We start from the raw sequence: 23,106 nt of genomic DNA, 5'->3' as shown, positions 1-23,106 counted from the left end.
GAAGTGACTGCTTTCAGGTAATGCATTTAAGAGAGGAAACGTGATTTCAAGTTTGTTTAAGACTGCCATCTAGTGCCTCCTTTCTCCCTACTGGATGCAGAATTCTCTGTGAGCAAGTCAGTTTGGAGAAGGTCTATATTTAACTTTCCGGACTGGTTAACTCAGGTTTTCAATAGATAGCAGTAACCTTTTCCAGCTTGGATGTCATTCTTATGGTACCAGCTGTGCAGAAACTGATTGTCCTGCTTGGCAGCCTTAGAGAAAAAGTGAGGCACAGACATGAAGCAAAGTAAAAAACAGTCATCTATTATTCTTTGCTGACCTATGCAATTAGACATGACCCTCAAAACAAGACAAATTAACTCCTCTGTGGTGATGTAATCCCTAGAGCAGATGGATCGATGATGGAAACATGTAACCCCACCAAGGTTCATATTTAACATGAGTAGTGTGGTACTACTGCTGTGTGTGAAACTCTGCTCTGGCCGGTACAGCTGAAAGATTATGTCAGCAGCTGAACTGCACAGATTCTGAAATCAGAGTCCCACAGAAACACCTGCTGTAGACTATAGACGGTCGCTGTGTGACCCAAAGTATTCCTCTGTGAATCAATGTGAAATCAATGTCCCAGCATGATGTTAGGTGGAATCACGCTAATGGACAAGTAAACTAGTCAGGGAGACACAGCAAAGCGATCTCAGCTTTATGAGCTCATTAGCCAATTGGAACTGGAATAGTTTCAAGACACCTGGGTGGTTATGTCCACCTACCTGAATTACCCTGAAAGTTTCAATTGGATACAGTTCCTTCTGTGAGTCACAGATTATTTATTTTATTATGCATTGTTAAACAATTGTCATATTCCATGTTGAAATGCCTGCCTTCCAGATGGAGTATGAGGTGATTTTGTGACAAAATTCACTGGAGTCCTCAAGTATGAATGAAGTGTATGGGTTTTTGATAAAATTCCATCTGGCAGCCCAACTGATCAAGACATTGATTTGATTTTAACAGTTCACAGAATTATAATTAGGCAGTTATGAATGGCACCCATATTTTCTAGAAAACATCTAGTTTACTCATAAGTAAAATAAATCTTTAAAGAAGCCCCTTTATATTTATTTCAGTGGCTTTACAAATACAAATGTGCAACCTGAATAAGTTAAGTTCCATATTCAGTGAGTTCTTGAAAAGTATTATATAAACTTTAAAATATATAGTCAAAACAAAGAAGAAAATATTTAGCTTTATTTTGAAGCAACTATTTTATATATTGGGGAGATTATTTTCACATGTTAGGGTCAACAATAACTAATTTAATGTAATATGCAATAGTCTGTGTTGCATATTTAACTTTAATCCCAAAAGCTGTCTTAGCAAATATAAAATCTTTAATTTCCTAGGTTTATCAAGCAAATCCCCTCAAATCACCTGTCAAATTTTACCTTCATCTAGCCACTGAAAAATGTACAGCAAAATGTAGCCTATTTGAAATGTGAAAGTAAGTATAAAAATCACGAATAGGTAATTTTTTGCACATGTTAATATCAGAAAAGAAAGAAATACAAAAATTTTAGGTTTCTCCATCTTATAAACTTGGTATGAGTTTCAAAGTCAACAAAAAAGACCAGTAAAAGGGAATTTTATGAAGAGGCTATTTCCTTTTCCAAGAGAATTCAAAAATAAGCTGATTGGAAAAAGAAAATGTCCCTGTAACTTATATAGTTGATCAAAAACAAAACCCTTGGAAGCAGCTTGGTGGGGTGGGGTATGAAACCATCCAGTATAAACCGAGTCTGCAGTTAAAGTCAGTGGTGAGAAGCAGAGGAATGCCGGAGTCTCAGGCCTTGTGTTTGGAAACAAGCAGGGGTTCTGGTGGCTTTTCAGACCCAGCTCCTGGGATGGGAGCTTGTGTTTGTTTTTACGGTCCAAGACAACGAACCCCCAGCAGTATTTGAGTGACCTGGGCCTTTAGGTATTGATGTGAAAGTCACTTTTGCTCGCTCTGCATCAGAGGGCTCATTTGCTAACTGAGGGCAAGCATGTTTCCTTCTGCATGAGTGCATTCCCCAGCCCAGCCCTCCACATCGCAGAGCCCTGAAGGATGCTGTGGATAGTTTACATCTTTGGATCTTTCTTCTCTTTTGCTTCCATTAATCACCCCCTTTCTTGTATTGTATAGGAATATGTCTCTGTTTCTTCAGCAAGTATATGTTGAATGAATAAAACAGATGGATGAATGAGAGAGAAATTTTAAGTGTGAACAATTTGGGTAGATTCCCCTGGTGGCTCAGACAGTAAAGCGTCTGTCTACAATGCAGGAGACCCAGGTTCAATTCCTAGGTTGGGAAGATCCCCTGGAGAAGGAAATGGCAATCCACTCCAGTACTCTTGCCTGGAAAATCCCATGGACAGAGGAGCCTAGTAGGCTACAGTCCATGGGGTTGCAAAGAGTCGGACACGACTGAGTGACTTCAATTACTCACTCACTCATATTATAATTAACCTTCAAAGATACATGCATGCTGAGTTGCTTCAGTTGTGTCCGACTCTTTGCAACCTTATGGACTATAACCCACCAGGCTCCTTTGTCCATGGGATTCTCCAGGCAAGAATACTGGAGTGGGTTGCCATGCCCTCCTCCAGGGGATCTTCCGGACTGAGCGATCAAACCCATGTCTCTTATGTCTCCTACATTGACAGGCAGGTTCTTTACCACTAGCACCACTTGGGAAGCCCCTCAAAGATACATAAGTATTTGCAAATAAAAACTATATACCAGATGGTCTTCATCTATACTTTAGAACATTTAAACACGGAAATAGTTATTGGCGTCCCCCTCCACAAAATATTTAAAATATATCACTAATACTTATTTTCCTTATTTAAAAAGTAACACACCTACAGCACAAATTATGAAAAAAATGAAAAGGGGACACAAAATCATATCCATTCCTAATCTACCCACCAAGGAATAAACCATTACTAATATTTTACTGATACAAAAGTGTCACTAGAGTTAGAAGGCCACTCATGCAGGGCTTCAAATCCAAAGCACCTGGGGACCCACAGTTCTGGGAAAAGGTCCTTAGTTTTTTGTATATTTTTAAAAGATTTCTCATCAGTTAACCCAGGGAGTCCCTCAAGCATTAAAGGATTGTTTCATCCTAAAGAAATTTAGTGCCTTCTGATCACTAATGAGACTCTACTCAGTTACACTGGGAAATATAAATGGCTGAATACATAAGAATATTCCACAAAGGAATCAGCTTGAAAAATGAGAGTAATAATCCGAAGGCTGGTTTAAAATATTGGAGCAAAATAACTGAATTACGTTAACATGTAATATCCTCAAGCCAGGACCACTAAAGCATGTACATGTCAACTAGACCAAAAGCCAAGGATGGGCCCATGCCAGGTACTGCTCCCTTGGGGGGCTGCCTGAGAATCAGGCTCACAAGGTCCCATCCATTCTTCTCCTTTTATGTGTGGACGCTATTTGGTCAACCTGTAATTCTGATTTACCATCAGTTCTGCTGCTTTTTAACTGCTGACTTCTACAAATAAATGACTTGACAAACATTGTTTCCAAAGACTGGGAGACTTAAGCATTTTACCCTAAAAAACAAGAAAGGCAAAGCAAAGGCCATAATTCTTTACAACTGGTGGCTCAGATGGAAAAGAATCCATCCTGCAAAGCAGGAGACCTGGGTTTGATCCCTGGGTTGGAAAGATCTCCTGGAGAAGGGAATGGCTACCTACTCCAGTATTCTGGCCTGGAAAATCCCATGGACAAAGGAGCCTGGTGGGCTACAGTCCATGGGGTTGCAAAGAGTTGGACACAACTAAGTAACTTTCACTCACTGTGTGTAGCAGTGGCCACATGGTCATGTAAATTCTCTAACAAAGCCAAGGAAGTGATGATACTTCCTAAATTGGACTGAGAAGAAAAATGTATTATTAATTCTCTCAGAGCATTTGTACACATTTCCTCTGTCTCTTCTATTTCTTCCTAAACTGTGTGCAAGGAGCCAGGACTCTCACCTGGCTGAGCAGGACACAGGGGCATTCAAAGGGTGGAGCTAGAAATAGGAACTTTGAGTTGTCAGGTAAAATATAGGATGCACGGTTAAAACTGAATTTCAGACAAACTACCAATCATTTCTTTTTTTCAGGGACATGCAATATTTGAGATGCACTCACACTAAAAATTATTATTTTACATTCTTTTTTTAAAATATTCTTTTCCATTATGGTTTATCACAGGATATTGAATATAGTTCATAGGACCTTGTTGGTTATCCATCCTATATATAACAGTTTACCTCTGCTAATCCCAAATTCTCATCCTTCCTTCACCCACCCCCTCCCTCTTGGCAGAACCACAGTCTGTTCTCTCACAGTCTGTGAGGCAACATAAAAAAAAATTCTTAATTGTTTATCTGAAATTCAAATTTACCAAGCATCTTGCGTGGCTTTTTTATTTTGATAAATCTGGAAGCCCTATCACAAACTCCCTTTGTTCCTCTCAACAAGAGCAGTTCCTACTTGATAGGCTGGAGTTCTGGATAACCTGGTGTTTGAGAACCGTGTTCAGCTATCCAAAAAGTTTGTCAATCACATTGCTCAATGAATCTGGGCAACGCTCTGAACTCCACTGTCTGAGGACTTCTCATCAATAAAGTAGAGTGTATCTGGTTGTTGTGAAAATTAATTAAAGCTTACAAAACCTTTTGCAATTGGCATGTTCAGCCCCACATGCTACAAAATATTTATCACATGCCAGACTGCCTGAAAACATACTGATTGCTCAGTGAACAATTAGATGGCAGAAATTCTGAAAGATGTTAAATCACATCTTAATCTCACCACACTTAAGAACAACATATTGAAACACAGAGGGCCTTCCAACCTAAGAAGTGAACTTATCTTTGAAAAACAAACATAACATGACTTGCTTTTAAACAGTACAGTACTCTAAATTATATTGGTACAGATTTTTTTCAGCTGAATCATAGCTTTTCAAACAGGAGATCAAGAAATAACAATCAGGAAATGAAAACAGTTCATCTTCTACAAGTCTATTGTCTGCTATTTCTGCTTGGTAAGGTTTTTTAAACTTAAAAAAAGTTTTCATGAAAACAAAACAGAGATACCAACACAATAAAACACATCTGGAGGCCACTTGTTGACATTCAGGCTTCTTTTTTTCCCAACCATTAGCTTTCATGGAAAGCTCTTACAGTACTAAAGCAAATGTCATAAAAGTATAACACTTACTATATAATGTTGTCTAAACACTTGAGGCTGAAATTGAAACCTGGCAGTGAAACTGAAGAGTAAATAAATTTAGATTGTACCAACATAACAATGAAAAGACACAAGTGTAAATAAATACCTCGTGGGTTGGCCAGGCTAATGCAACATTTAAGGAGAAGAAGAGAGAGCTCTGATTCAGAAGCTTAAAGTCAATTACAGAGAAGAAAGACAGGGTTACAATTCAAGTTGTCAAAATTCATCTCTTATTTTCTGATCGAAACTGAGGTGTTAAAAAGGTGGCAATAAGTCCACCGCATAATTAATCTTAGAGCCAAATATAAAGATTTGTAACTCACTAAGCATCATGCTTGTCTTGTTTCCTGCTTTTGCACAAATTTTGCTTTCTGCCTAAAATGAGTCATCGTTCGGTCATCAAGACCCAACTCAACTATCTCTTCGTCCCTGGAGCCTTCCGTAACAAGTCACACAGAACAAACGACTCCTACTTGGCTTTGTGCCACTACTGTGTCTGGCACATTTCTGTGTTCGTGCCTCCACCACTGTATTTCACAAGTGCTTAAATGCCTTCCTTCGCTATACAATGGTGAGCTTTTCAAACACAGGAACCACCCTCAATTGATGTCTGTAGTCCCAGAGCCTAACACAGTGCCTGACAAAGCACAGGGCTCAATGAAGCTATGCTGAAGTGAAAATGATGCCCCTAAACTGAAATAAAAATGGAAACTTTCACATTAAACAGTTAACATGAGTTTGTAAGTGAAATTGTTTCTTACTCTTCAGAGGAGCGAAAAGGCAGTGGAGAATATTCAAAACAGCTACATCACTTTGAAGTGAATAAATGGTCAGGAAAAGAGGCAGAAGATGAAAGGTTCTACATATCCATTTAAGAAGCTAGAACAACGAACTACTGTGAACCGTTCAGAAAACATCTTTGCAAAAGTGTGCCGTAACCTGGAGGGCTGGCCTCCAGACCAAGGAGCAGATGCGAATTTATATCTATCCCTCCCTTTAGCTGTCTCCTGAGAAGGCTCACAAAGGTGTCATTAAGAGATGGAACACTTTCCTGCAGCACTTTCACACACTCATTACCAGCTGATAGCGTTTGATCTTTGAGTCATGGCTGAAGTGACCCAGATTCAAACTGGTGATTATTAATGTCACATTTCTATAGGCCTTCTTATTGGAACAGCACTTAACAGTCACTTGTGAATCTGCTGCGATCTGGGCCATGGCTCATTGCTGTGTTCATCCCAACAACTCACAAACTCCATCTTCAGAGATATAATATAAGTGGTACCCTGCCTCTCGGTGGGCCGTCTGTAACTTCAGCCTAATTAGAATGTGAATAAGATCCAAGAGCCTGAGAATTTGCTTAAAGATCAGTGATTTAATTAATCACAGTGCTAGAAAAATGGACTAACCATGGCAGTACGTATGGCCACACAAGCCAACATATATTAAGATTAATACGGAAACAGTTTCACCACTGACTGCATATTTACACCAGCTTTTACTGGGAGAGTCGGGAGATAAGAATTTTATTATGGCTTAAAAAATATTAGGAATGCAACTAAAATGGATCCTGGGCTACTCTTATTTTCCAGCAAACCCTTTTCAAACTTCTCCCAATTAATTCCAATTTGGTCAATGAACATTTTAACAAAATTATAATCACTGTGATTACATAAGTAAGTGAACATACTACTTTGAGTTCTCCTTTATGCATTTTCCACATTTCCCATTTATAAACACAGTGCTCACATTTGTAACTTTCAGTGTGAATATAAGTATGCCATGGCTGTAACTACATCAGATTAATAATTTGCTCTCTGAATATTAAGGCATTTTAAGCTCCTCATATTAAATTACAATGTAACCTATTAAACCAGACTTTTGGTAAGGGGAAGCCAAACCGGACATTCTCTTAGGTCTTTAAAATACAGCTACTGTTGAATTTTGAAATGGCCGCACTGTAACATGAATAAAAAGACCATCTTTAAAAGATGCACCTGGTTAACATGAATAATTCTGAGTAGACTGCTAAATAATTCTAATCAGGGATTTAGGTAATGATGACAATTAATAATAATAATATCAGCTATTTATTTAAATATTCATCTATTTGGCTGCAACGGGTCTTAGTTTCGGCATGTGGGCTCTTCACTGCATCACACGGGATCTTTCGTGGTGGCACACAGACTCCCTCCAGTTGTGGCACCTGGGCTTCAGTAGTTGTAGGACACCGGCTCTCTAGCTGCGGTGCACACTCTTTCTTGCTCAGAGGCACATGGGATGTTAGTTCCCCGACCAGGGACCAAATCCGTGTCCCCGGCACTGCAAAGCGGATTCTTAACCACTGGATCACCAGCGAAGTCCCTCAGCTCCTATCTATTAACTACTCCCCTAAAGTTACAGCCTCCAAACCCAGTGTTTTAGAATCAAGAAAATTTTGAGCCTAAAAGGTCATCAGGCCTCTCACTTTATCATTCAGGAAACTAAGGCATAGAGTGGGTAAGAAGCCCAGAAAATTAAGTGACCTGTCCAAGATTACATGCAAGTTAGCAGTAGTAGAGGCTATAGTTATATCAAAGCATTTAATGTAGAACAATATACACACAGAAATACTTATAAAACAATAAAATATTGTCAAACAATTTTAGACAGATCATAACTGCTTGCTCATTTTTCCTCTTCCTTTTGTTTGTTTCTAAAAACCCAAACCAAACTCCTTAGGAAGGTGCATCCTGAACTAAAAGACAGCTTCTTCATCAATAAATTGGGGATAACCTTGGTTAGACCTCTACGCAAAGATGCAGTGAAGGTAAATGAGACGAATCTGAAAGTGCTTTGTGTACTTCAGAGGTATTAGCCTTATTAGCAGTAAAGAACCCCCAAGTTAAAACAGGATAATTTCTGGACAAATAAGTTGGCACAGTGCCTTAATAGGAAAGCTGACTCACTGCCAATTTAGCCCTGGAACCTGAGACATTAAAATAATAATTTCGAGCAGCTATGTTTCCTACTAAGCTGGCTGAAATCACTTAGAGGATTAGCTTTTCACCTCTGGAGTTTAAGTCAGGATTTCTTGAGTGAAAGATGGCCCATCACCCTTATTTTAACATATGAGGCAATAGCACAAGTCTGTCTGCAGATACTGCCTCTACTTTTGTTTTAAGGTTACAGAGAAGCATTATGAAGGGGGATGTCCTACAGCTTCCTTGTTACCAATATTTCCTCTTGTTTCTATTAACATGGCACTGGTTTGTTATGTGCTTACATATCGTTGATCACTTTGTGATGGAGAGAAGGGAGGAGGGGTATTTGATCAGTCTCTTTCCTCATAGTCCATCACATTTCTCTGGCTTTATTCAGATAAGGGAGGAAACAGTTCAGAAACTCCACTGTAGTTGCCAACTGCCCCCTGCCAAAAAAATAAATAAAATAACCACTCCCCACCAAAAGACTCAGTTCTGGAAATTTTCAACTTATTTTCTGTTTTTCCTTTATCTAGGTTTCTGTTTTTCCTTTATCTATCATAGTAACAGAAATTAATTAACCAAGAAATCTTGGTTTCTGTTATACCTTTACCTTTCACATTAAAATGGTCCCCAAATGCCTACCCTTTAAAACAAGGATGACCATTTGCTAACTTTATGATCCTATTATAAGATGGAGAATATAAGAGTAAACTCTCTAACTTGCTTATATATTAGTATTAACAATATAAGTATATATTAGTACATATTATTAGACTCGGGAGAGGATGCTCGAATCTGAAGCTCCCTAAATATTTGCAGTCATTCATTCTGCAGGTATTTTGTTAAGTACCGACTATGTGCCAGGCAGTACTCTGATTGTGGGTAAAGTCACAGACCAGACAGCACAGAGATTTCCTTTTGGAACAAACAGCTATAATAAGGAAATATCTGTCCAGTAGTGACAAGGGCTATGGAGAAAACTGAAGCAGGTTAAGGGTTTCCAGAGTGGCTGGGGGATGGCGGGGGCTCTGCTATTTCATGTAGGGTGAACAGGAAAGGCCTCCCCAGTATCAGATGACTTTTTAAGTTGAGACCTGAAATGATGGAATGACCCATGATGCCACCTGGAAAAACCCTACACATGTACTTTTATACTAGCTTGAAGTCCAGAACAAACAAGGAGATAAGCTGTGAAACTTCAGGAAAGTGAAACCTACAAATAATAAGGCTTATACAATACTTTGAACCAGCCCTCAATTTATCTGCAATGATTCTGAAACCCTGTTTAGTGACTACTTAATCTTTTCCTAACTCAAATGCCTTACAGTAGTATCTCTTCACATACTAAGAGAATTTTCCAGTTAAGTCGTACAAACAACCCAAGCAGATAACTCAGGTGTCAGTGTCTACTCTGAGGCCCTGATTAGTTGATTTGTCGATGGGCGTACACTAGGGAAAAAGAGCTGACACTGGCTGATTTTGTTACTGGCCATGCTTTCACAGTAAGAAAATTCAAAGGAAACTGGACAATTATCCAGGTTTTAGAAAGGTCAATTTTTAAAGTTCTTTTAATTAAAAAACAAAACAATACCCTCCCTCCCCTCAAGAATGGTGACATACAGCAGCAACAACAAAATCAATAAACAAGGTAGGGATCAAATGTCTCCTTTTGTTCCTAAGTAAATGTGAACAGCAATTATACCGATAGACTTGCCTGCGTGTACGCTAAGTCACTTCAGTCCTGTTTGACGCTTTGTGACCCTATGGATGGACTGTAGCCCACCAAGCTCCTCTGTCCACTGGATTGTCCAGGCAAGAATACTAGAGTGAGTTGCCATACCCGCTCCAGGGAATCTTCCCGACCTAGGGATCGAACCTGTGTCTCTTAAGTCTCCTGTGTTGGCAGGCAGGGTCTTTACTACTAGTTGCCACCTGTGAAGCCCCAACGGATTGCTTTAAGTTCTTTTTATCTATGTTCTACGGTAATGGTAATAATGTATAATGATAGGAAATAACCCATTTTTTTTTTTAATAGACTGAAGAAAAGAGCAAAGAAACAAAATGGGCAACAAACTCTTTTAATCCATTTCCACAAAACTATGCAACCAAGAATTTTCCCCTGCTTGATAGCAAAACTTTCAGATGCATCACAGTCATTATGAGAAAAACTGAGTGTGAGTCTCATATTTTATTGAGATTTCTGATTTATTTGATCTAAAACAATATATACATGTGTGTACATATATATGTATACACATGCTGTGGATATGGACAGTTTTAAAGCAGTTTATAGATTAAGAAATACATGATGTGGAATCATGTCTGTAAAAGGATACAACATAATGGCTGGCTATAAAATAACAGTAATTAGAAATCTATTTAAAAATTTTGACCTCTGTAATCTAAAATATTTTAAAATAAGACTTCAAATTATAATAAGGTTTTAAATTTGTCATATAAACTGTGAAAACTTTATAGTGATTTGATTGTGTTATACTTAAAATGACACACACAGGTGATGGCAGAAAACTGGAAAAATCATTCATTCAAGGAGGAGTCCAAGAGATCAGGAAACATAAGGCAAACTATGGTTTTCACAGGATAAACTGTTTTACATAATGCATTAATTACACTTTCAAGTAATGTGCTTGGTATCTTTTTCTGTCAGCTTCCAGATACCTTTATAGGTGAAGCACCTCCTTATTTAAAGCAATGAGACCAACTGCTAATCTGGGAAGAATATAGTCAGTATGCTACAGAGTATCCCCAAAGTCTGGAAACATAAGGGAAATAATGTATTTATTATGATATTTTTCTCAGTATCATCTTTCAGGATTTGAAATAGCTCAACTGGAATTCTATCATCTCCACTAGCTTTGTTCGTAGTGATGCTTTCTAAGGCCCATTTGACTTCACATTCCAGGATGTCTGGCTCTAAGTCAGTGATCACACCATCGTGATTATCTGGGTCGTGAAGATCTTTTTTGTACAGTTCTTCTGTGTATTCTTGCCACCTCTTCTTAATATCTTCTGCTTCTGTTAGGTCCCTACCATTTCTGTCCTTTATCAAGTCCATCTCTGCATGAAATGTTTCCTTGGTATCTCTAATTTTCTTGAAGAGATCTCTAGTCTTTCCCATTCTGTTGTTTTCCTCTATTTCTTTACATTGATCGCTGAGGAAGGCTTTCTTATCTTTTCTCTTATCATCTTCTTTCTTATCATCTTCTGAAAGATGATGCTGTGAAAGTGCTGCATTCAATATGCCAGCAAATTTGGAAAACTCAGCAGTGGCAACAGGACTGGAAAAGGTCAGCTTTCATTCAATCCCAAAGAAAGGCAATGCCAAAGAATGCTCAAACTACTGCACAATTGCACTCATCTCACATGCTAGTAAAGTAACGCTCAAAATTCTCCAAGCCAGGCTTCAGCAATACGTGAACTGTGAACTTCCTGATGTTCAAGCTGGTTTTAGAAAAGGCAGAGGAATCAGAGATCAAATTGCCAACATCTGCTGGATCATCGAAAAAGCAAGAGAGTTCCAGAAAAACATCTATTTCTGCTTTATTGACTATGCCAAAGCCTTTGATTGTGTGGATCACAATAAACTGTGGAAAATTCTGAAAGAGATGGGAATGTCAGAACACCTAACCTGCCTCTTGAGAAATTTGTATGCAGGTCAGGAAGCAACAGTTAGAACTGGACATGGAACAACAGTCTGGTTCCAAATAGGAAAAGGAGTACGTCAAGGCTGTATATTGTCACCCTGTTTCTTTAACTTATATGCAGAGTACATCATGAGAAACGCTGGACTGGAAGAAACAAAAGCTGGAATCAAGATTGCCGGGAGAAATATCAATAACCTCAGATATGCAGATGACACCACCCTTATGGCAGAAAGTGAAGAGAAACTCAAAAGCCTCTTGATGAAAGTGAAAGTGGAGAGTGAAAAAGTTGGCTTAAAGCTTAACATTCAGAAAATGAAGATCATGGCATCTGGTCCCACCACTTCATGGTAAATAGATGGGGAAACGGTGGAAACAGTGTCAGACTTTATTTTTCTGGGCTCCAAAATCACTGCCGATGGTGACTACAGCCAAGAAATTAAAAGACGCTTACTCCTTGGAAGAAAAGTTATAACCAACCTAGATCGCATATTCAAAAGCAGAGACATTACTTTGCTAACTAAGGTCCATCTAGTCAAGGCTTTGGTTTTTCCAGTGGTCATGTATGGATGTGAGAGTTGGACTGTGAAGAAGGCTGAGCGCCGAAGAATTGATGCTTTTGAACTGTGGTGTTGGAGAAGACTCTTGAGAGTTCCTTGGACTGCAAGGAGATCCAACCAGTCCATTCTGAAGGAGATCAGCCCTGGGATTTCTTTGGAAGGAATGATGCTAAAGCTGAAACTCCAGTACTTTGGCCACCTCATGCGAAGAGTTGACTCATTGGAAAAGACTCCAATCTTTTCTGATTGGAAAAGATCTGGAGCGATTGGGGGCAGGAGGAGAAAGGGACTACAGAGGATGAGATAGCTGGATGGCATCACTGACGCGATGGACATGAGTCTGAGTCAACTCCGGGAGCTGATGATGGACAGGGAGGCCTGGAGTGCTGCGATTCATGGGGTCACAAAGAGTCGGACATGACTGAGCGACTGAACTGAACTGATTATGATATTTTTCAGAGGAACAATTATATCCATTGCTTTAAATTTGGAGACACTTTACCTGAAAGGTATTTGGAGGTTGACAAAAACAGATTGGGCATATTATTTGACTTGGCATATTATATGGCCATTTTATTTTGGCATAACATTGGACATATTATTTCATTTTAATTTATCTTTTATTGAGGTAACACTGGCTTTTAACATTAAGTTTAATGTGTACATTATATTTATACTACTGTGTACACTACAGAATAATGACCATATTATTTTAAAATCACTAACATCACATTTTCTAAGTTTCCTGACTTTTGGGGCTCTCTGTAGCTGTCGAGTGCTATGTGCCAGGTACTGTGTTAGGCGTTGGGTATGCAATGGGGAGCTAATATGGTTCCTCCATTACATCAATTACCATCTACTCACAGGAGCAGAACATAGATCTTCCAGGAACTGGGTTAAAATATCCACATTTTGTCAGTGACATTAGGAATGAACATAGCTGTTAAGAATGAATGAACAAATGAACAAAAGAGAAAGGAAGGAAGGAAAAACGTTCAGTCCAGTAGGATTAGAAACATAAAATTTTAGAACTGGAAGGAAATCTTAGAGACCATCTAATTTAGTGGTTCTTAACCACAGCTGGGCATCAAATTACTTGAGGAGCTTTTTCAATTTAAATGTGCAAAACCCCACCCCAAACCCACTCCCTTAAAACCCTCTGTGCGCTTGCTTCACAGGTGTTTATGGCTCACATCTCTGGTTAACATGCACTGACCTGGACCAAGTCCCTTACTCCACATATGAGGAAACTGAGGCCCAGAGAGGCTGAGTGGGCTGACTAAAAATCACACAGCTATTGTACCACAGTCCAAATTTTCTGATTTTAAAAAATGAAGGTAAAAAAACTTTTGCACTATTATACCACATCACCACTGTCTGTTCTTGAATCTCCGCTCAAGAAGAAATCAGGATAAATGTACAAGTACTGTACATGTGAACTGTGGTGTTGGAGAATACTCTTGAGAGTCCCTTGGACTGCAAAGAGATCCAACCAGCCCATCCTAAAGGAAATCAGTCCTGAATATTCATTGGAAGGACTGATGCTGAAGCTGAAACTCCAATACTTTGGCCACCTGATGTGAAGAACTGACTCGCTGGAAAAGACCCTGATGCTGGGAAAGATTGAGGGCAGGATGAGAAGGGGACAAAAGAGGATGAGATGGCTGGATGGCATCACTGACTTGACTGACATGAGTTTGAGCAATCTCTGGGGGTTGGTGATGGACAGGGAAGCCTGGCGTGCTGTAGTCCATGGGGTCGCAAAGAATCGGCCACAACTGAGCAACTGAACTGAACAAGTACTTGACCAAAAGCTCCTGAACCAAAGTAAAAAAGCCAATGTGTACAGGCAACATAAATATATAAAAAATAAGACCCATCAAGTACCATGGTAACCTGGTTGCTCCCTGTTTAAACAGCCAAGTCAAGCCAGTTTAAAACACTCCCACACAAATATCATTATTCCCATCAGTTTCCATTTCGGCACTGCAATGAATAATACTTTTGGTTTTTGTGGGTAAGGAGAAGAAGAGAGTGATTTCTTTTCTGGTTTATTTCTAAAATTTAGAAGGTTAAAAAAAATATGTTTCCAGTACCTCAATATAAAGAAAGCCTGGAGTGCTTTTAACACGTTTGGCAGTACTTGAGGACATGTTTTTGGCTATTAGCCTGACAAGCTGTTTAAGCTTATAGAAGACCCACAAAGGGAACTTATATGATTAAGTTAGTTAAACACAAACATCTTCTCTGTATATTTTATTCCCTCCCTTCATATTCACAAAAACATAAAAGGCTAAGGCATTTCAGAACTGGGTGAGGGGGCAAGTTATTTATCACTTCAGCTCTCTTCTCAAGGCTTGTGTAAATAAGAACTGAAGCAACTCAATGAAATTATTCATATGACCCTTGTGAGGAACAAAGCTCAGCACCAGAAAGGAGTTCAAAATTCCGATGAAGCATATGTATTTTCTTACAAGAAACATCTGTGATATCCTAATGCACTTCAGACCTAACTTTATCTCTTTCTAAAAATTATGTAACATGTGCATACTTCAAGCACTGAACATACTTATTAATTACATAGTCACAGAAGAATTTAAAATGCAGTCTCCTTTTGACATACATTATAACAAGTATTCCAACACTAGAGCACTGAGGAGTCTTCTGACATAAAATCTAACAGTTCCTTAAATTGTTTGGCAGATATTTTGAAGCAAAACAAAATGCCACACCATCTAAGTCTTTTCCAGTTCCTAATGATGGAATTTAGATTATTCAAGCATGTAAATAACAGAGTTGGAAAACATCAATTACAGTTAACAAGTTATGAGTTTCTTCAGAAGCATATCATATTATTTACTTATCACTGAGATAAAAGACAGAAAAAGGGAAGTACAAATGCCTTTGGTGAAACTATACCATGATCTAAATCAGTTTACTATTATTAGATTGAAAGAGGGTTGGTTGTATATGTGTGTGCATCCAGAATACAGCAGTGTAATGAGGGCAGAGGAACTGGCCAATGTATAAATAGGTTTTAACAGACTTTCCAGTTCAACCATAGTAACTATATTAGGTTTTGTCCCTACAAAACCACAGGGGCCGGGGTGGGCTGAGTATTTGGCAGCCTGGGGTGCTCAGCTGGTAAAGCAACATAAACCTCATTTTACCTTGAGTTGAATAAATTTCCTCTGAGATGGTTTGCTTAATTGAAAGAGTTTTCAAGGAGAAAGGACAAGTCTAAGTGTTGGTTGGTGGGCACTCCTTACACTAAGGCTAACCTTGCACCTTCTTCCAGCTTTGATCAAAGGCCTCCACCATCATTCATTCATGGTAGCACTCTGGATGCAGGCAGTAACCTAACCTCCAGGATCTAACAATCCCTAGCAGCCTGGGTTAATTTCAGCTGTCTCTAAAAGGGCTACATGAAACATGGCATTTACAAATTTGGATTATATAGCACTATTTATTACATGATGGAAGATTTCCAAAAATGCCAGAAGAGATGTTGGCACTTATGCAAGTCAACTACTGTTCAGCCCGAAGAAGCACTATATTCTATAGGATGCTTTTGCCAGGATTGAAAGAGCCTGTGTGAAAACACCCTAATTGGGACCATCTTAGCACCTCAGCTATTGGATACCCTCTGGCTCTAGGTGTTAGGTTTCAAATGGGCCAACAAACCATCCTAGAAACAGAACCTCCCAGTCCTGTAACTAATCCCTTCACTCCAAGTCTTGAGAGTGTATATTTTCTTATTTTCAGATTTAATAAGGCAAGTGTAGCTGGTAGCTATTAAAAGATTTAAGCCACTGCTGTTTTAAAAGGTTTCAGTATTCAGAGATTTCAAGCCCATAGAGGGGGCAATGTGGCAGGTTTGGTTGCTGTAGAATGGTGAGATTATTTCCCTGGTTCTCTTCCTGTGCCCCCTTCCCCCACCAGCCCACTGTTTAAAGAATGTTCTTATTGACCTTTCTCTACCCTTTTAATGTGTCTTTAACTCATGTTCATGGGTTCACAAAAAGAAAACTAGAAGAATCTGAAGGAAAGACACTGGACCAAAGAATCTTCAGTGACCTACATAGATAATTACAATGACAGATCCCTAAAGAAGGAGGCAGAAAAATTCGAAACATTGGCTACTTACAATACAAGGTCAGATAATCTTTCCTTCTTTTCTTCTTTGGGGAAATCCAAACAGCTGTACAACGTTTCTTTAAGTTTTCCTTTATTGAACAGTCCTCATGCTTGCGCAAAACCAAGAGCCATCCTAGAAAACCAGGGCCAATATTGTATCACATTAAGTGCTGGCTAATTTATATCAGACTTTTTTTTAAAGGTGACAAAAATGGGGTTGGTGGGGAGAAGGTGGTTATAAAAAAACTTCACAGGAAACCAAATAGCCTTTATTTAAATTAAAAGCAATCACAGGCTGATTCTTGGAACATACTTGGAAATGCTTTTTGGCATGCAGCTGCTACATGCCGCCAATATTGTGTGTAATTGGAAACATTTCAAACAGAATTGTTACCAAAGTCAAAGACCATAATTGCAAGCCGTGGGATCTGTGTTGCAGATAAAAGCAGGGCAGCTCAGGGAGAGCATGCTGCACCCAGGGGTCTCCTTACTGGCAGCGTCTGACTACAATATTTTCACTGTATTATCGATGTCTCTTTCTTTCCAGATCCCCAGTGAGACAAGAAGGAAACACAGAGAAGTGTACACAAAGCAAAAACTGGTAGGTGCTATAAATCAGTGGTCAGGACAAAACTCTTAGAAAGAAGTACATGACTTCAGTACTTGAACAACTGAAATAACACAGCCTTCACTTTTTTTTTTTCCTGAAGTGTAATCCACTAGAAATAAAAGGCTTCTCTCCCAAGAGTTGAATCCAAACTTACCAGTGAGAAAAATGCAACTGCAGTCAAATCGGTCAGTTGTTTTTTAGGGTTGCTTAGGACCAAGTTACCGACAGGAGGAAAAAACGTTAAGTCCAGGTAAATGACAGCTGCTTGTTAGTTTACAGCTCTAAGTTTTAGAATGTTTACACTGGCTTCTGCTCTGCTGACATTTTTATTTTTATTTTATATTTAAAATCTCTCTTCATAGGGAAATGAATCTGGAAAGGTCTAATCAGTTCAGGCTGGGCAATCACTCTTGTTCTGCAGAGGTCTCTTCAAAACTGACCAAAAAGCATTTTAGAGTTTAGTCTAAACAAGCGTACAAAACAGAGACACAGGAAGGATTTTACATTCTCTTTGAGAGGTCTGAACCCCCAGGGGACTGGAAATAGTCAGAGCCAGTGGACCACTGGCTCAGAAATCGTTGTTGGAAAAATCATGTCATTCTGGCACACGGGAAAGGGTCCGATTATTCTGTCGTGTCTCCGTGCCAGGAGTGTCATGACATCAGCTTGCACCAACTTGTAAAACCTGTCTCTTCCCACCATCTTGCCTTCAGGAGAGAGGGGAGTGAAGGAAGTGGGGAGTGAGGTGGATCCCAGTGCAATTTTGGGCCAGGCCTTTTCCACTGTTCATAAATGTTCCTCCACCAACACACACATTAACCTCTGCGACTTCAGTTCTGCACGGCAGTAGACAAGAAGGTTGGATACTGGTTCCTGGCAGCGCTGGGGGCTATGCTTGCTTGTGTCCAGAGACGGAAGAATCCAGAAGTGGGGCCGGCTGGGTCCTGGCACTTGGCTCTGGCTCCATGTGCCACCTGAGGTTTCGAGGAACATCATCGAAGCAGGACTTGGCACCCAGACTATCGTCCTTTCCTCTCGCAGCTCATGTGCTCACAGAGACCTTCTATAGATACCAGGGCACAACACACTACTGCTTTGTTCTGAGACCAAACAGCAAAGCAGGAGTGAACCCTCAAAATACCAACCAACCAACCTAGAAACAAAACTCATTCCCTTTCCTAACTCTCTTTATTGTGAAATAATTAGACCTGCATTTAAGCAAACTGAATATTCTCACTTGAATGAGCTAAACAATTAGTACTATTTTATGTAAGCTGGAGGGAAAAAAAGAGCTATTTTTCTCCCAAGTGGAAGGCCTCTACCCTAGCCCATTGGCATCTAACATTTTTATGCATAGATGAGGATCACTTTGACCTTTAAAATTACTTTCCTTCTTTAAAAGGAAAAATTTACTCTTTATAAACTACTTTAACCAGAAAATTAACTGCAGTAACTAATCTTTTCTGAAAATTGTTTCCTGTAATATAAGCATTCTCAACTACTACGTATATACCATTAAAACAGGTACACTTAATTACTGGAGAATCATTTAAAAAATTCCTGTTCCGTTTCATGAGTATTATGAAGAGTCAGTCATAATACTCAACTTCCTTTTGTTTGATTTTCAAGTAATTATAAAAGGTTTTATAGAAATTATCTCACAATGTCACTTTTTAAAACTTAGATTTCAGCTTTCTAAAATTCTGACTTAAGAAATTTTAAGTTGTTACCTCTTTTCTTTTGTGTCTTTTCAGAGTTATCATAGGAGAGGTTATTAGGAGTAACCAGACTTTTACCTACATCTGACTCTAAACTTTATAGTTTAGCTATGAACTCTTATAAGGGTCTTTTCTTCATTCAGCTGATATTAGCTTTTACTTGGGTGACCCAAGCTGACTCATTACAACCTCCTTAATTAGAAAGACAAATGGTGGTTCCATAGATCCTGATTTTAAAAACATGATAAACTTTTAAAGGTTCAGTGGTATTACTGGCAGAACTGCTTGAATCTGTCACATGAGTAAAATACATCACTTTTCCTTAAAAACCTGTGAACTAACAGGGTCATTCAGTGATAAATCACAAATTAGTAGCAAATTAAGAATGGAAAAATTAACTTACAAAACCCATTTGCTTATATCAATATGGCTCCCCCTATGTTCCATCAGTCCTTTAGCCCTTCAGAAGTCCCTCCCTTTCCTTCCTTCCTAGGCTTAGTCATGAGAAGTCACTGTCGTTAGCCATGGTTTATTAAAACAGAGATTTTCAAGTTCATCAGCAGTGTGCTAACTTCCAACTGTGGGTAATGTCCATTTATTTCTAGCACCTTTTAGTTTTAATATGTAGAGCACATGCATTGTTAACCTTTAAATCCTTTGTATAAACATTTCTGGAAGGGCTTTAAAACATCTCCTCTGTATTTCCTGACTTGCCAGTTGCATTTAGGAACTCCCTGGTACCAGCAGGTGCTGTATTTTGCTTTCTTCAGGTTCCAGCTGGGCTACAATGACAGATTCCTGTCCCAGGCCCGGCCCAGCCACCTAGGCTGGGACCACATGGAGGCAAACTGAACCGGGCCCCACCAGACAGCAAGATAAATGGCTGCTGTTTAAGTTTAAAATCCCCTGGTGGGAGTAAATATTGTTCCAGAGAAAAAGGCTTGACAAATATTGCATCATCCTTCCAGAGCTGTCTTGATTAAAGCAGGATCTTTGGATTAAGTTGGTGCTCAATTCAGAATGTATCTATCTTGCTGTCATGGGATTTTTTTTCCCCCTTCCTAAAGTCTGAAAACAGACATATTGTTGGGAATGGTCAAACAAGGCTACCGCCTCCCAAGCGGCTCGAGTCCACTCTGATAATAGAAGGCGACTGAACACTTCACTGAGGATAATGGAGACAGCAAAGGCTTAGTGGGAAAAGGCCAGTTGTCACCTAAGTGACAGGCAACAGCTGAGCTCACACATCTGGAGCCAGACCAGGGCAAATATTCAGCAACCCTCACCCGTCTACACCTTGGGTTTGTCTGAAGTAACAGATGGAAGTTCCTTTTACTCCAAAAACACATTAAAAAATATCTGACAGTGAACCACATTGATTACATAACATCAGCAGCAAACACCCTTCTGAAGTACTGGTTAAAATTGGGAGGTAGACAAAACTGTACCGCAGGTACACACAATTTCATTACATACAACCTCTTCTTCATAAAACCCATCCTAAAAGCCACATATATATGCATGCTTTTTATAGCACAAATGCAGCTGAATTGCTTGGGAGAGGCAAGATCCTTACATGTTCTTTTCCTTTAGGCAGTTCCCATGCTGTGTTCTTCACCTTGCTCAGGGCCGCAGCGGCTCTGCCTCCCATACTCTTCAAGAAATCAGCAACCAAACGTGTTTGGCTTGTGATTCTGAACCCTCCTTAGGCAAGCTGGAACGCAGAGCCGTGCCAGCCGTCCTTCCCCCACCCCCACCTCCTTCTTCAGCCTCCTGAAGACAATCCGTGGACAATTTCCCCAAAGTCCCCCAAATAACACGGCACTGCCAATAGTCACTGGCGATGCCGTTTGTTTTTCTTAGAGGGCAATGAAAATTTAACAGCTTTCTGCTGCATCCTGAGTCCGGGTCCTGCTAATTATTAACATGCCCAGTTTCTTTAACTTTTTCTGCCTAAAAGGAAGTCGACGCTCCCATTCTTTCCCATATTCGTGTTACATGCAGAAAACACCACTGCTAGGGCGGGAGGCAGGGGGCTGATGCACCCCAGGAAAAAAGCAGTCAACCCTTTCCCCGGAGCGTTAGGGGAGAGTCGGCACCCTGCCTCTGGACGCCGGTAGGTGACAGGCGATCCTAAGCGGCGGACACTGACCAATGCGCCCTGGTCTCCCTGCGCCCCGCAGCGCCCCAACTCTGGGGCCCCTGAACGGGTTTCCACGCAGGAAAGAATCAAAGGAAGAGTTGGTTGTGCTGCAGCCAACAGGAGCGGTGCGGGCAGCCTATCTGAAGCCCTCTGGTGCCGCAGCCCCAGTATCTGCTTTCACTGTCTACACAGCCCAACAAACCGGTTATGCCCATCTCCCGCATCTTCTGCGACACCGAACCACTCTGACTGTCAGATGCCCCGCAGTGACGCGGACCTTTTCGGCCCTTACCCCGCGGCGATAGCCCCCCACCGCCGCACCCGCAGCCCCTCTGCAGAGCCCACTCACCTCAGAGAGGGAGCGGGACTCGGCTGGACGGTCGTCGGCTCTGCGGCGGGTCTGCGGACCCGCGCTCCGCGGTGTCAGCGACGGGCAAGGGCGGGCAGCACAGGAACCATCCGGAACCCGGGACGTGGCCGTTGCGGCCGCGGCGCCCCTCGCGGAGGTCAGCGCTGGCGGCGCGAGGCGGGCACGCTCCGGAGCGCGCTGTCTGGCGCGGCGGCCGCGGGAGGCGGCGCTCGCGGGGCTGCAGGCGGAGTGCGCCCGGCTCCCCAGCCCTCTCCGCGCCGCCGCGCACCCCGCCCTCGGCCGCCCGCCCGGCGCGAGCGAAAACACGGAACGCGGAAACCACCGCGGGATCCGGGCCGCGCGCGCCCACGCGCCCCCGGCTCGGCTGCGAAAGGCTGGCGGGTCGGCGCCGGATTCCGGCGGCCGAGGGCGCCGGGAGACCGGGCTGGTTGGACCGGCTCGGCGCCGCGGGAGGGCTGAGCTGAGTACGGGCAATCTGAGGGATGAAGTTCGCCTGGGCGCAGCCGGGGTTCTCAAGTGCAGTCGGGTCTTCTCTGTCCCGCCCCCAATTATACGCCTTTTTTTTTTTTTTTTAAACCAAGCATTTTGATGGATGGAAAGACAGGAAGAGTGAAGGAGCAAAAAAGATAAACCCAATTTCCTCTGATCAAACGGTTTCGGGGTTGCCTATTTGGGTTTCTTTTCCTTTGGCGTAGTCGGGGCGGGATAGTTAATTAAACTCTTACTTCGATTCCTTCCGGCGCGCCTCGCCTCGCTGGGGACCCGATTGTACTCGATCCTATCTCGTGTAATCCCACAGGCTGGGCTGTCTCACCTCCGAGCAAGAAGCCACAGCTTCAGCCTCAAGTCCGTTCCCTCCCCTCCCCTCCCACCCTGGTCATCTCAATAAAAACTCAAAAGTCCGAGGAGTGCATGTGAAAACCTCAGCTCATCGCAATGTCCTGGCCTGGGCCAAGTTAGCGTGTCGCACTTAAAGTCGTATTCAAAATATTAATTTCATCACGATGATCATTTTCCATTGGCCAAGCTACTCTCCATGTTTTCAGTCTGCCCAGTTTCCAGGGCTGGGCTCTCAGGCGCATTTTCTCAGATGAAGTAAAGCTCAGCCTGTTTGAAAGTTCTGCCCTGACATCTGGGTCGCCTTAGAACCTTAACCCCCCTCACTCGTTCCAGTTCCAAATCAGTGGAGTTTCATTCCACGGGAGTACTGTTTCCCCGGGGTTGCAGAGGGTGGATCCGACAGCAGGTGTTGAGCCCAACTTGACAGGTGTCTCTGCAAATCTAGGGATTCTTTGACCTCTCAATCCCTTCTACAACCCACTGGGACACTGTAACATCTTCCTGAAAGATGAGGATATGTGCATGCGTGGGGCGGGGGGAGGTGTTAATCAATGCATTTTTAAATTTCTTTGGTGCTGGTGCTAAGTCGCTTCAGTCGTGTCCGACTCTGTGCGACCCCTTAGATGGCAGCCCACCAGGCTCCCCCGTCCCTGGGATTTTCCAGGCAAGAACACTGGAGTGGGTTGCCATTTCCTTCTCCAATGCATGAAAGTGAAAAATGAAAGTGAAATGGGGTGCCATTGCCTTCTCTTTAAGGAAAATCAAAACAGCCAATTTCAGAAATTTTCAGAGCACCAAATCTCTTCTA

The 23,106-nt window shown here is 41.3% G+C and overlaps 1 protein-coding gene across 2 annotated transcripts in view; it reads right to left on the bottom strand.

The window, feature by feature from the left end:
- The window catches only part of PRICKLE1 (prickle planar cell polarity protein 1), a 113,799-nt gene extending 92,272 nt beyond the window's left edge, over window positions 1-21,527 (bottom strand). For both annotated transcript variants that reach the window (XM_061416408.1, XM_061416404.1), the window contains exons 1-2: window positions 21,438-21,527; window positions 16,628-16,750 (exon numbers count right to left, since the gene is read on the bottom strand). The gene's annotated coding sequence lies outside the window, so the exon portion shown is untranslated. The remainder of the gene's footprint in view (window positions 1-16,627; window positions 16,751-21,437) is intronic.
- Window positions 21,528-23,106: the final 1,579 nt, after the last annotated feature.

The sequence above is a fragment of the Bos javanicus genome, chromosome 5, assembly GCF_032452875.1.
Source record: "Bos javanicus breed banteng chromosome 5, ARS-OSU_banteng_1.0, whole genome shotgun sequence".
Classification (NCBI taxonomy): domain Eukaryota; kingdom Metazoa; phylum Chordata; class Mammalia; order Artiodactyla; family Bovidae; genus Bos; species Bos javanicus.
This window is presented reverse-complemented; position numbering and strand designations above follow the sequence as displayed.